This window comes from Bos grunniens, chromosome 25 (genome assembly GCF_055505025.1).
Source record: "Bos grunniens cultivar Pamir isolate PY7600 chromosome 25, Bosgru_T2T1.0, whole genome shotgun sequence".
Taxonomy (NCBI): Eukaryota; Metazoa; Chordata; class Mammalia; order Artiodactyla; family Bovidae; genus Bos; species Bos grunniens.
Window position 1 is genome coordinate 33766770 of NC_141189.1, and position 11771 is coordinate 33778540.

Sequence of the window (11771 nt, forward strand, 5' to 3'; positions counted from 1 at the left end):
CTGAGAACTCCTACATGTTCAAGCTGGGTTTAGAAAAGGCAGAGGAACCAGAGATCGAATTGCCAACATCTGTTGGATCATAGAAAAAGAGAATTCCAGAAAAATATCTAATTCTGCTTCACTGACTACTCTAAAGCTTTTGACTCTATGGATCAAAACCTGTGGAAAACTTTTTGAGAGATGGCAATACCAGACCACCTTACTTGCCTCTTGAGAAACCTGTATGCAAGTCAAAAAGCAATAGTTAGAACCAGATATGGAACAACAGACTAGCTCAAAATTGGCAAAAGAGAACAAAAATGCTGTATATTGTCATCCTGTTTATTTAAGTTATATGCAGAGTATATCATGCAAAATGCAGGGCTAGATGAATCACAAGCTGAAATCAAGATTGCCAGGAGAAACATCAACAACCTCAGATATGCAGATATCATCCTAATGGCAGAAAGCGAACAGGAACTAAAAAGGCTCTTGATGAAGATGAAAAGAGGAGAATGAAGAAGCTGTTTAAAACTCAACATTCAAAAAACTAAGATCATGGCATCCGGTCCCATCACTTCACGGCAAATAGATACAGGAGAAAGTGACAGATTTTTCCTGGGCTCCAAAATCACTGCTGACAGTGACTTCAGTCACAAAATTAAAAGATGCTTATTCCTTGGAAGAAAAGTTATGACAAACCTAGACAGCGTACTAAAAAGTAGAGACATCACTTTGCCAACAAAGATCCATATGGTCAAAGCTATGGTTTCTGCAGTAGTCATGTACAGATGTGAGAGCTGAACCATGACAATAAAGAAGGCTGAGCACTGAAGAAAAACATGCTTTCCTGGTATAAATCTCACATGGTCATGACACTGATGGATTCAAATTGCTAGCATTTTGTTGACAATCTTTGCACCATATTGCTCTGTAGTTTTCTTGTAATCTCTTTTTGTTATCAGGATAATACTGGCCTGCGTTCCTCTTTTATTTGTTGGAAAAATTTGTAAAAAATTGGTATCTTTAAACGTTTGTTAGAATTCAACAGTAAAACCATTTGATAATGGCTTTTTGTGTTTTAATTCAATCTCTTTTCAGATTTTCTATTTCTTCTTGCATCAGTTTTGTTCATTTGAGTCTTCCTAAGAATTTGTCCAATTTATTAATTAATTGGTATATAAGTGCATCATTCTATAGTAGTCTCTTACAATCTTTTTAACTTCTATAAGATCAGTAGTAATACACCCTTTCATTCCATATTTTAGTAATTTGAATCTTTTTCATGGTCACTCTAGGTAAAGGTTTGTCAATTTGGTTTATCTTTTTGAAAACAACTTTTGGATTTCCTTAATTTTACTTTTTTCTTCCTTGATTTTATTAATAATTTCCACTCTAATTTTTTTTTTAATTTTATTTTTAAACTTTACAATATTGTATTAGTTTTGCCAAATACCGAAATGAATCCGCCACAGGTATACCCGCGTTCCCCATCCTGAACCCTCCTCCCTCCTCCCTCCCCTCCCCTCCCTCTGGGTCGTCCCAGTGCACCAGCCCCAAGCATCCAGTACCGTGCATCGAACCTGGACTGGCGACTCGTTTCATACATGATATTATACATGTTTCAATGCTATTCTCCCAAATCTCCCCACCCTCTCCCTCTCCCACAGAGTCCATAAGACTGATCTATACATCGGTGTCTCTTTTGCAGTCTCGTACACAGGGTTATTGTTAACCATCTTTCTAAATTCATTCTATTTAGGTTTAGTTTCTTCTTTTTGTATTAAAGTTAAAAGTTAGTTTGTTGAAGTCTTAAAAAAAATGTGGGCATTTATCACTACAAATTTCCTGAGAAACTATTTGCATCTGAAATGTTTTGTTGTCTTCTCTTTAATGTCAAAGTATTTTCTAACTTCTCTCATGATTTTTTCTTTGACCTACTAGTTATTAATATTTAGGAAACCGTTGCTTAATTTCCTCATAGCTGTGAATTTCTCAAATTTATTCTGCTTCTTCAATTCTAATTTCATTCCACTGTGATCAGAGAACATACTTTGTTGTGATTTCAGTCCTTTAAAATGTGCTGAAGTTGTTTTACAGCTTAACTTAATATCTACATTGGAAATTTTTCTATGTACGTTTGAGAAGAATATATTCTGCTTTCATTTGGCTGAATGTTCAAAAGATGCTTCTTCAGGCTAGTTGGTCCACAGAATTACTCAAGTCTTTTCTAACTGATCTGTTACTTATTAAGTGTTTTAGTCTCTAACCATTATTGTTGAATTTTCTATTTCTCCATTCTTGTCAGTATTCACTCCACCTATTTTAGTGTTGTTCTTAGTTGCATATTTTTCTCATTGTTTTAACTACCTATGAGACTGCAACTTTTATTATAAAATGTCCCTTTCTACATCTAATCTTGAAAGACTATTTTGTTTTAAACTAGTATACCTAGATTCCTTATGATTGCTATTCACATGGCTTTTAAAAATCCTTTTACTTTCAACATAATTGTATCTTTCAATCTAAGTGTGTCTCCTATAGATAGCATATACTTGGATGTTATGTTTCATTCAGTCTGACAATCTGGTATTTGAATTGTCTAATCCATTCACACCTGATATTGATATAATTGGATTTATGGCTGCCATTTTACTTTTTGTTTTATATGTCTCACATCTGTTGTTCCTCTATTCCTTTACTGCCATATTCATTTTTTAATGCTTTGTATGTGGCATCATTTTAAATTTCATTTTTTTCTGCCTCATATCACAGAGAAATATAATTGCCATCTCTAATTCATTAAACTCACTTCAGTTCAGTTCAGTCACTCAGACACGTCCTACTCTTTGTGACCCCATGAATTGCAGCACGCCAGGCCTCCCTGTCCATCACCAACTCCCGGAGTTCACCCAAACTCACGTCCATTGAGTCAGTGATGCCATCCAGCCATCACATCCTCTGTCGTCCCCTTCTCCTCCTGCCCCCAATCCCTCCCAGCATCAGAGTCTTTTCCAATGAGTCAACTCTTCACATGAGGTGGCCAAAGTACTGGAGTTTCAGCTTCAGCATCATTCCTTCCAAAGAAATCCCAGGGCTGATCTCCTTCAGAATGGACTGGTTGGATCTCCTTGCAGTCCAAGGGACTCTCAAGAGTCTTCTCCAACACCACAGTTCAAAAGCATCAATTCTTCGGCACTCAGCTTTCTTCACAGTCCAACTCTCACATTCATGTATGGATGTGAAAACCACAGGAAAAACCACAGCCTTGACTAGACAGACCTTTGTTGGCAAAGTAATGTCTCTGCTTTTGAATATGCTATCTAGGTTGGTCATAACTTCCCAAGGAGTAAGCGTCTTTTAATTTCATGGCTGCAATCACCATCTGCAGTGATTTTGGAGCCCAAAAAATAAAGTTGGGCACTGTTTCCACTGTTTCTCCATCTATTTCCCATAAAGTGATGGGACCAGATGTCATGATCTTCGTTTTCTGAATGTTGAGCTTTAAGCCAACTTTTTCACTCTCCACTTTCACTTTCATCAAGAGGCTTTTTAGTCCCTCTTCACTTTCTGCCATGAGGGTGGTGTCATCTGCGTATCTGAGGTTGTTATTTCTCCTGGCAATCTTGATTCCAGCTTGTGCTTCTTCCAGCCCAGTGTTTCTCATGATGTACTCTGCATAGAAGTTAAATAAACAGGGTGACAATATACAGCCTTGACATACTCCTTTTCCTATTTGGAACCAGTTTGTTGTTCCATGTCCAGTTCTAACTGTTGCTTCCTGACCTGCTCATAGGTTTCTCAAGAGGCAGGTCAGGTGGTCTGGTATTCCCATCTCTTTCAGAATTTTCCACAGTTGATTGTGATGCACACAGTCAAAGGCTTTGGCATAGTCAATAAAGCAGAAATAGATGTTTTTTTCTGGAACTCTCTTCCTTTTTCGATGATCCAGTGGATGCTGGCAATTTGATCTCTGGTTCCTCTGCCTTTCCTAAAACCAGCTTGAACATCTGACGTTCATGGTTCACGTATTGCTGAAGCCTGGCTTGGAGAATTTTGAGCATTACTTTACTAGCATGTGAGATGAGTGCAATTGTGCGGTAGCTTGAGCATTCTTTGGCACTGCCTTTCTTTGGGATTGGAATGAAAACTGACCTTTCCCAGTCCTGTGGCCACTGCTGAGTTTTCCAAATGTGCTGGCATATTGAGTGCAGAACTTTCACAGCATCATCTTTCAGGATTTGAAATAGCTCCACTGGAATTCCATCACCTCCACTAGCGTTGTTCGTAGTGATGCTTTCTAAGGCCCATTTGACTTCACATTCCAGGATGTCTGGCTCTAGGTGAGTGATCACACCATTGTGATTATCTGGGTCGTGAAGAACTTTTTTGTAGTTCTTCTGTGTATTCTTGCCATCTCTTCTTAATATCTTCTGCTTCTGTTAGGTCCATACCATTTCTGTCCTTTATCGAGCCCATCTTTGCATGAAATGTTCCCTTGGTATCTCTAATTTTCTTGAAGAGATCTCTCATCTTTTCCATTCTGTTGTTTTCCTCTATTTCTTTGCATTGATCGCTGAGGAAGGCTTTCTTATCTCTTCTTGCTATTCTTTGGAACTCTGCATTCAGATGCTTATATCTTTCCTTTTCTCCTTTGCTTTTCGCTTCTCTTCTTTTCACAGCTATTTGTAAGGCCTCCCCAGACAGCCATTTTGCTTTTTTGCATTTCTTTTCCATGGGGATGGTCTTGATCCCTATCTCCTGTACAATGTCACGAACCTCTGTCCATAGTTCATCAGGCACTCTATCAGATCTAGTCCCTTAAATCTATTTCTCACTTCCACTGTATAATCATAAGGAACTCACTTATTAAACCTAATAAATTCTTTTGAACTTCCTGCTGCTGCCGCCAAGTTGCTTCAGTCGTGTTCGGCTCTGTGCGGCCCCATATACGGCAGGCTACCAGGCTCCCCCATCCCTGGGATTCTCCAGGCAAGAGTACTGGAGTGGGTTGCCATTGCCTTCTCCTCTGAACTTCCTATATTTGTACTAATTATCATTTTCTTACTGCATTAGTTAGAACCTACAGTGGTCATGTATGAATGTGAGAGTTGGACTGTGAAGAAAGCTGAGTGCCGAAGAATTGATGCTTTTGAACTGTGGTGTTGGAGAAGACTCTTTAAGAGTCCCTTTGACTGCAAGGAGATCCTGCCAGTCCATTCTGAAGGAAATCAGCCCTGGGTTTTCTTTGGAAGGAATGATGCTGAAGCTGAAACTCCAGTACTTTGGCCACCTCATGTGAAGAGTTGACTCATTGGAAAAGACTCTGATGCTGGGAGGGATTGGGAGCAGGAGGAGAAGGGGATGACAGAGGATGAGATGGCTGGATGGCATTACCGACTTGATGTACGTGAGTCTGAGTGAACTCCAGGAGTTGGTGATGGACAGGGAGGCCTGGCGTGCTGCGATTCATGGGGTCGCAAGGAGTCAGACATGACTGAGTGAACTGAACTGAACAGTATGCTATGAATAGGTATGCTGTTAATGGGTATCGGTCTCTCATCATCAATCCTGAAGAGGGTATGTGGTTTCACTAACACCATTAAATATAAAATATCCTTCTATTCCCAGAAGATTTTATCATTAATGTATTTTTGATTTTATCCTTTTCATATGTTTAGATGATCATATAACCTCATTTTCCCAATTTGTATCATATTGGTTGAGCTCTCAAAATATTAAACCTAGATTATTCCTGAAATAAATCTCAGTCAGTCATATGTCCTTTTTAAAAAAAAATTGCTTCATGTTCCTGTATTCAACTTGGTAACATTTTGTTTAGGAATTTGTATCAATATGACAAGAATGATGAGTCATCAGGTTTTAAAATCAAAGTTATTCAGGATTCATATAAAAACTGTTAAAGTCTTTTTTTTTTTTTTTTTTAATTCTGATGAGTTTGTCTTTGCAAGTAGTATTACTCCTTCCTTAAATTTTAGAAATAATTCATCATAATGCCATCTGGGCTTGGAGTTAAGTTTGTGATAAAGGTTTTAAATTATGAATGAATTTTTTAAAATACAGGATCATCCATATTTTGCCTTTCTCTGTTAATTTTGTTTCTCCATACTTCAAAACTTAACAGAATTCCTGGTTTATAAGGTTCTTCATAATATCCTCTAATTACACTTGTAATGTAATCAAGATCTGTAGTGATGTCTCTTTTTATTCTGGATATAAGGGATGTGTTTTTTTCCTTTTCTTGGTCACTAGACTTTTATCCATTTAATCAATAATCTCATAGCACTGACTTCTAGTTTTCTATTACATGTAGTGCTCTAAACATTTCATCATTTCCTGTTAGTTTTATGATTCAAGTTTTTCTTTTTTCTGGGCTGAGTCTTGTTGGTGCATCGTAGGCTTTCTCTAGTTGTGGTGGGCTGTCTTGTTGTGGAGCACAGGCTCTAGGGCTCAAGGGTTTCAGAATTTGTGGCAAGTATGCTCAGTAGTTGTAGCTCATGGGATCTAGGCTAGTAGTTCTGGTGCATGGGCCTAGTTGCCTCATGGCATGTGGATCTTCTGGACCAGGGATTGAACCTGTGTACCCTGCACTGGCAGGAGGATTTCAAGCCACTGGACCACCAGGGATGCCCAATGATTCAGTTTTCTTCAGGTCTGATTTTCTTCTAGATTAAGACGAAAATTTAGATCTTTTAATTTTCAGTCACATTCCCGTTTTCATTTTTTTCTTTTGCATTTAAAGCTACAAAATTTCCTAAGCTCTACCTTAGTTGAGTCTCATAAATTCCAATAAACCCTCTTGATTCTCATTTGAAATACTTTCTAATTTCCATTGTAATTCCTTCTGTGGAGGTAAATAATGATCTGTCCATTATTTAGAAATACATTAATTCCCAGGGAATTGCAGATTTCTAAGTTGCATTTTTGTTGTTGAAGGTTAGCTTCTTTTAATTCCACTGTAATTAGAGAATCTTCTGAATAATTTCAATCCTGTAATATTTGTTGAGGCTATTTTCATGGCTAATTTTTCCAAAAGGTCCACCTGTATCTGAGTAGAACACGTATTCCAACATTGCTGGGTGCAGTGTTATTCTATGTCGATGTCAACCAGTTCAAATTTCTTTGCTGTGTTGTCCATATTCTTCCAGCTATTAAAAGTGTTTTCAGAGTGGTCTACTACTGTTGTCAATTTGTCTATTTCTTTCAGTTAAATCACTCACTCCACCTTATAAAGTTTAAAGGTACGGGTACATAAGGATTGCATTTATTTTCTGTACTTCTGGTGGTGGATTGGTTTTCTTCATTACAAAATATCTCTCACTTGGGTTGCTTCTTGTTGAAATTCTACCTTAATATATTATCAATACTAAATAAAGCACAATTGTTATATTTTACATTTAAATTATCAAAATGAATCTAAGATAGGTTGTATAACTTTAAAAAAGTTTAAAAAACACACACATACTCACACAGTTCAGGAGCCAGTATTTAAATCAAGGATCTTGAGATTCAAAGAAATCTCCTATCACAAGTAAAAATCAGATACTATGATGTGACAAGGTTACTGTTAAGGGATATACAGTGATCAAGAAAATGATAAAACATGACCAACTTGTGTCAGGTCTTACAATGAGCATGAATATTATTACTACTCTAACTGTGGTCCACGGACCAGCAGCATTAACATCTAATAGGTGCTAGGAGAATTTTGCTTTTACTTAAAAATTTTCTTTATCAATGTAATAGCATAAAATTAAGCAGTATATAAAATGTTCACAATGAAACAGCTGGTTGTCAATACTCACTCCCTATGGCAATCACTTTTAATATAACTTTTTTTAAAATTAATCTCAGTATTTTAAAATATGCTCACTTGTATTTCACTTGAGTTACAAATTTTTATTTGTATAGGACCACTATCATGGTCCTATACTTACAGATGAGAATTTACCTCTTTTCTATACCTATACACTTTTTTCATCACATATAATTAAATCAATACTTGAGTTGTTACAAGCAAATAACCAGAGAATCATGATTGCATTATCTTCTTTGTATTTCCTTTTCCCTAAAGCTATCAAATTTTATCTCCAAATTTCCTACAAATTTAGCCTTCACTTTTTTCGAACTCATCAAAACTGCCATATACCAACATTCTCCCTTATTCTCCACTCGCTTTTAGGTCATGTTTAAAGATCATTTCTTCAGCAAACATCTTTCCCTAAGAGAACTACTTCTTCATCTGAATTTCCCATTAGAAATATATATTTTAGTCATGATCTTTGTGGGCTGAGATGTGTCTTATTTTTAAATTCTCAGCGAGATGCTTTTCATGTAGAAGCTTTATTTAATGCTGCTACTTTTTCCTTAATAAAAAGGACAAGAACAGACCTCAGTAACTTTGGCAGTAACTATACCATAAGCAGCACTATACACCGTAGAACCTCAAACATATACTAATGGTACCACTTGTAACAGATACTATAATACCTCTACATAGTTTTCTATATACAAACCCCTTATACCTCTAGAAATTTAATGAGAAGTTCAAATTTTCACATTATATTCAATTATCTACCCAATTGACAGAGTTATGGTTACTTCCCTCTAGATATGGCCTGACTACAAGCTTTCTGTCCTACTTAGATCGGTAAAGCTAAAAAGGGATACAAAGTTACTTGACTCTATAGTAATGCATTTGAAAGGTATGGGTTGAGGTTTAATTAAGCCTCAGAGAATAGAATAAGTATTTAAATGATGTAAGAATATGAGACAGAATAAGATAGAATATGGTTATTTGTATTTTATATGTAATAATCTCATTTAACTTAATGAGAATACTCTTGTGCATTTAAAATCAAAGTATATTTTTATTTTTAACAACTATGTTATTTAAATTTGATTACATCAAATGAAATACATCTGTACACACCCACTATAACAGAACTACATGATATGCACAGGCAACAATGCAGGGATCATGCAATATTTTCAGACCAGAATTCAAGATTCTATGTAGCAAGTAAATACAGTAGAATTGAAGGTTGAGGTGAAGTACAAGAGTCAATAAGCAGAGCAGAAAATTCAAGATGTACCTAGATACACCAGTTCTTAAAGGACGCAAATCATTTCCAATAACAAACTGTTCATGCATTTCTGTTGAGGTAGAAGTCAATCTTAGGATGTAGTCTGTAAAAATCTGCAGATAAGACTGAGAGTTAAGTAGATTAATTTGCTTATGGTCAGACTCAACATTTCCAAAAATGTATTGATAGATGAACAAACTAAGACATACTTCAGGAGAGCTGAATTCAGTGTAATTAGTCCTTCAGTCAGACGCTTCATTTTTGTTTTTTCAATAGCTTTCCTGTGACATAAATTATCTTGAATGTTCTTCCCCATTTGTTTGGCAAATACTTATGTCGTCGATCATTTTACTGGCTATAAGTAAATATATGACAAAATCATCATGAAGAGAGTATTAAATCCCAATGTAGTATAACAGCCCGCTTAACTGGATTTCACATAATTCTTCTACTTTTTAACATTTTGTTTCTAATGAATTATTCTGTACGATCATCTTTTCCTAGGTCTTGACCATACTCAAGTCTTTAGAGCAGTGAATACTAGCTCTTCACAAAAGAAGCAACACGTGCTGGCTTACAATGTTGGAAATTTCATCTTCAACATAGCAGTTTTCCAAGCACAGTGAGGTTTTAGAGAGAAAAAGCAAAATAACTGCTTCCTCTGTACAGAACACATTCTTGAACTTTGCCAAAAAGGAGAAAGTAGGTGGGAGAGGGGCGTTTGGAGAAAGTAAGTAGGGGGGCGGGGGGGGGGGGAGTGGCGAGAAGCAGGATATGGTCTTTTTTTTTTTTTAATTTACTTAAAAATAAACTGTGTTAAAGAACCACGCCTGCTGGTACACGGCTTTCATCCTTCAATCACAGCATCCCTACATGGATGAGCTCCACAGGTGTACGTCACACGTTTGTGCTCCAGGTGCTTTAATTTAAAAAGGCATTTGGGCATCAAATGTTCTAGTGCCTTCGAACAACATACATCAAGGAAAGCCTCCCCGCCGCCAGGACAAGAACACAACTTCTGGCCCCTGGTTTCTTCAGATAAATTATAACTAAAACAACTCCTGGAAATGTGGCAACGGAATCCCAAAGATGGGGAGGGGAACTACATTTTCTCCGTCAGTTTCTAAAAGTGGTCCCGTCAGGTCCCAAGCTTGTACTTACTCGCCGAGTACCAAACCCTGAGGGGACGTGCCTCTGCGACCCCGACTTGCACACGCGGCCGCCCGCCACTCCCGCTTCGCTAGCCGCCCACTCCGCTAGCCGCCCACTCCGACAGCTGGAGGAGACACGTCCTCTCGCCCTTCGCCGGCGTTTACCCAGCCAGGTCGGCGCTCTAGCGACTCCATAGACTCCTTGGAGTCAACCCCGCCACAACCGCCCAGCTCGCGCGGGGCTCCGAGGCTTCCGGGGACCGGCCCTCAGGGAGGCACGCGGCGCCGGAGAAACTGCCGTCCCGGCCAACCGCCGCTCGCGCGGGGCTCTCGCCCGGTTCCAACGTACCTAGAGCGGCGCCGCGCTGGCCGCTTCTGCACAAACTCTACCTCCGGGGACTGCAACCGCCGAGCACAATGACGCTCTTCAGGAAAGCGGCCGAGGTAAGTCTCTCTGCGCCCACCTCCGACGGACTTCCGGCCAATGGCGGAGCGAACTTGCGGCAGCCCAGCCAATCAGAGGCGACCTGGTGGAAGGGGCAGGTAAGTGGAAGTCGGCTGAGGGGTGCAGAGAGTTCGCCTTCAGGCAAGCGACTTTCTGTCAGCGTGTTGCGTCACTCGCGAGTCCCGCGACTAGCCTCCTGAGCCAGGCCTTGCATTTGAGTGACTGAAAGTTTTCCGAAAATCACTTTTTACAAAAACAGGCGGCTCGTCTGCAGGCATTTAAAGTTTTAAAATACTTAAATAAAATTCTGTAGATCTCAATTTCGGTTTTTTTGACAACTTAAATTTTGTGACACAGGCCAGTGGTCATATTTTCTTGCGTTGCCTAAACGGATTTGCCACGCTAGGCCGCGTCAAACGTCAAGAGACCTACTCCGCTGCCGATAACCTCTTTTTTAGCGATTAAAGTGAATTATCTAATTAAGCACCCTCGATCTAGTTTAAGGCCTCCTCATCACGGAGGACAGAGCTGCTTATTTGTACTAGTAACTACTGGCTACGAGAAAAAAGAGCAAAAATTGGACGATCTAGAAATAGATTATTCATAGAAATAGGTACTGTAATCCAGTTGGTTCCCAAAAATGTGATCCAGGGATCCCTGGAGGTCTATAAGGTCAAAGCTATTTTCTTAACAATAGGAAGATGTTATTGGCCTTTTTTATTCACATAATCTCAAGAAGTTAAATCGAATTTTCCAGAAGCTTCTAGAAAATTAACAAGTCTTTTGCTACAAGTTGAATGCAGAAACGAATATAAGAATCCAGCTGTTTTATGTCAAACACTAGGGAAACTGGAAAAAATGTAAAATATTGCCATCCTTTGCACAGTTTTTTTTTGCTTCATAAAATAATTTTTCTTCCGTTTTACTGAGATATAATTGACATACAGCCTTGTATAAATTTAAGGTGTACAGCATTACGATTTGACTTACCTAGAGAAATGATTACCACAATAAATTTAATGGACATCCTTCATATATAAATACAAAATTAAAGAAATAGAAAAAGTTATCTGTGTGTGTGATTAGAAC

General features: G+C 38.3%; 1 protein-coding gene across 12 annotated transcripts in view; it reads right to left on the reverse strand.

Moving 5' to 3' along the window:
- The window catches only part of ATF7IP2 (activating transcription factor 7 interacting protein 2), a 76701-nt gene extending 65943 nt beyond the window's left edge, over positions 1 to 10758 (reverse strand). For 4 of the 12 annotated variants that reach the window (XM_086375808.1, XM_086375806.1, XM_086375804.1 and 1 more), the window contains exon 1: positions 10587 to 10737. The gene's annotated coding sequence lies outside the window, so the exon portion shown is untranslated. Of the gene's footprint in view, positions 1 to 10586 lie in introns of all 12 variants that reach the window. The other 8 variants (XM_086375818.1, XM_086375812.1, XM_086375814.1 and 5 more) reach the window with 7 other exon arrangements.
- Positions 10759 to 11771: the final 1013 nt, after the last annotated feature.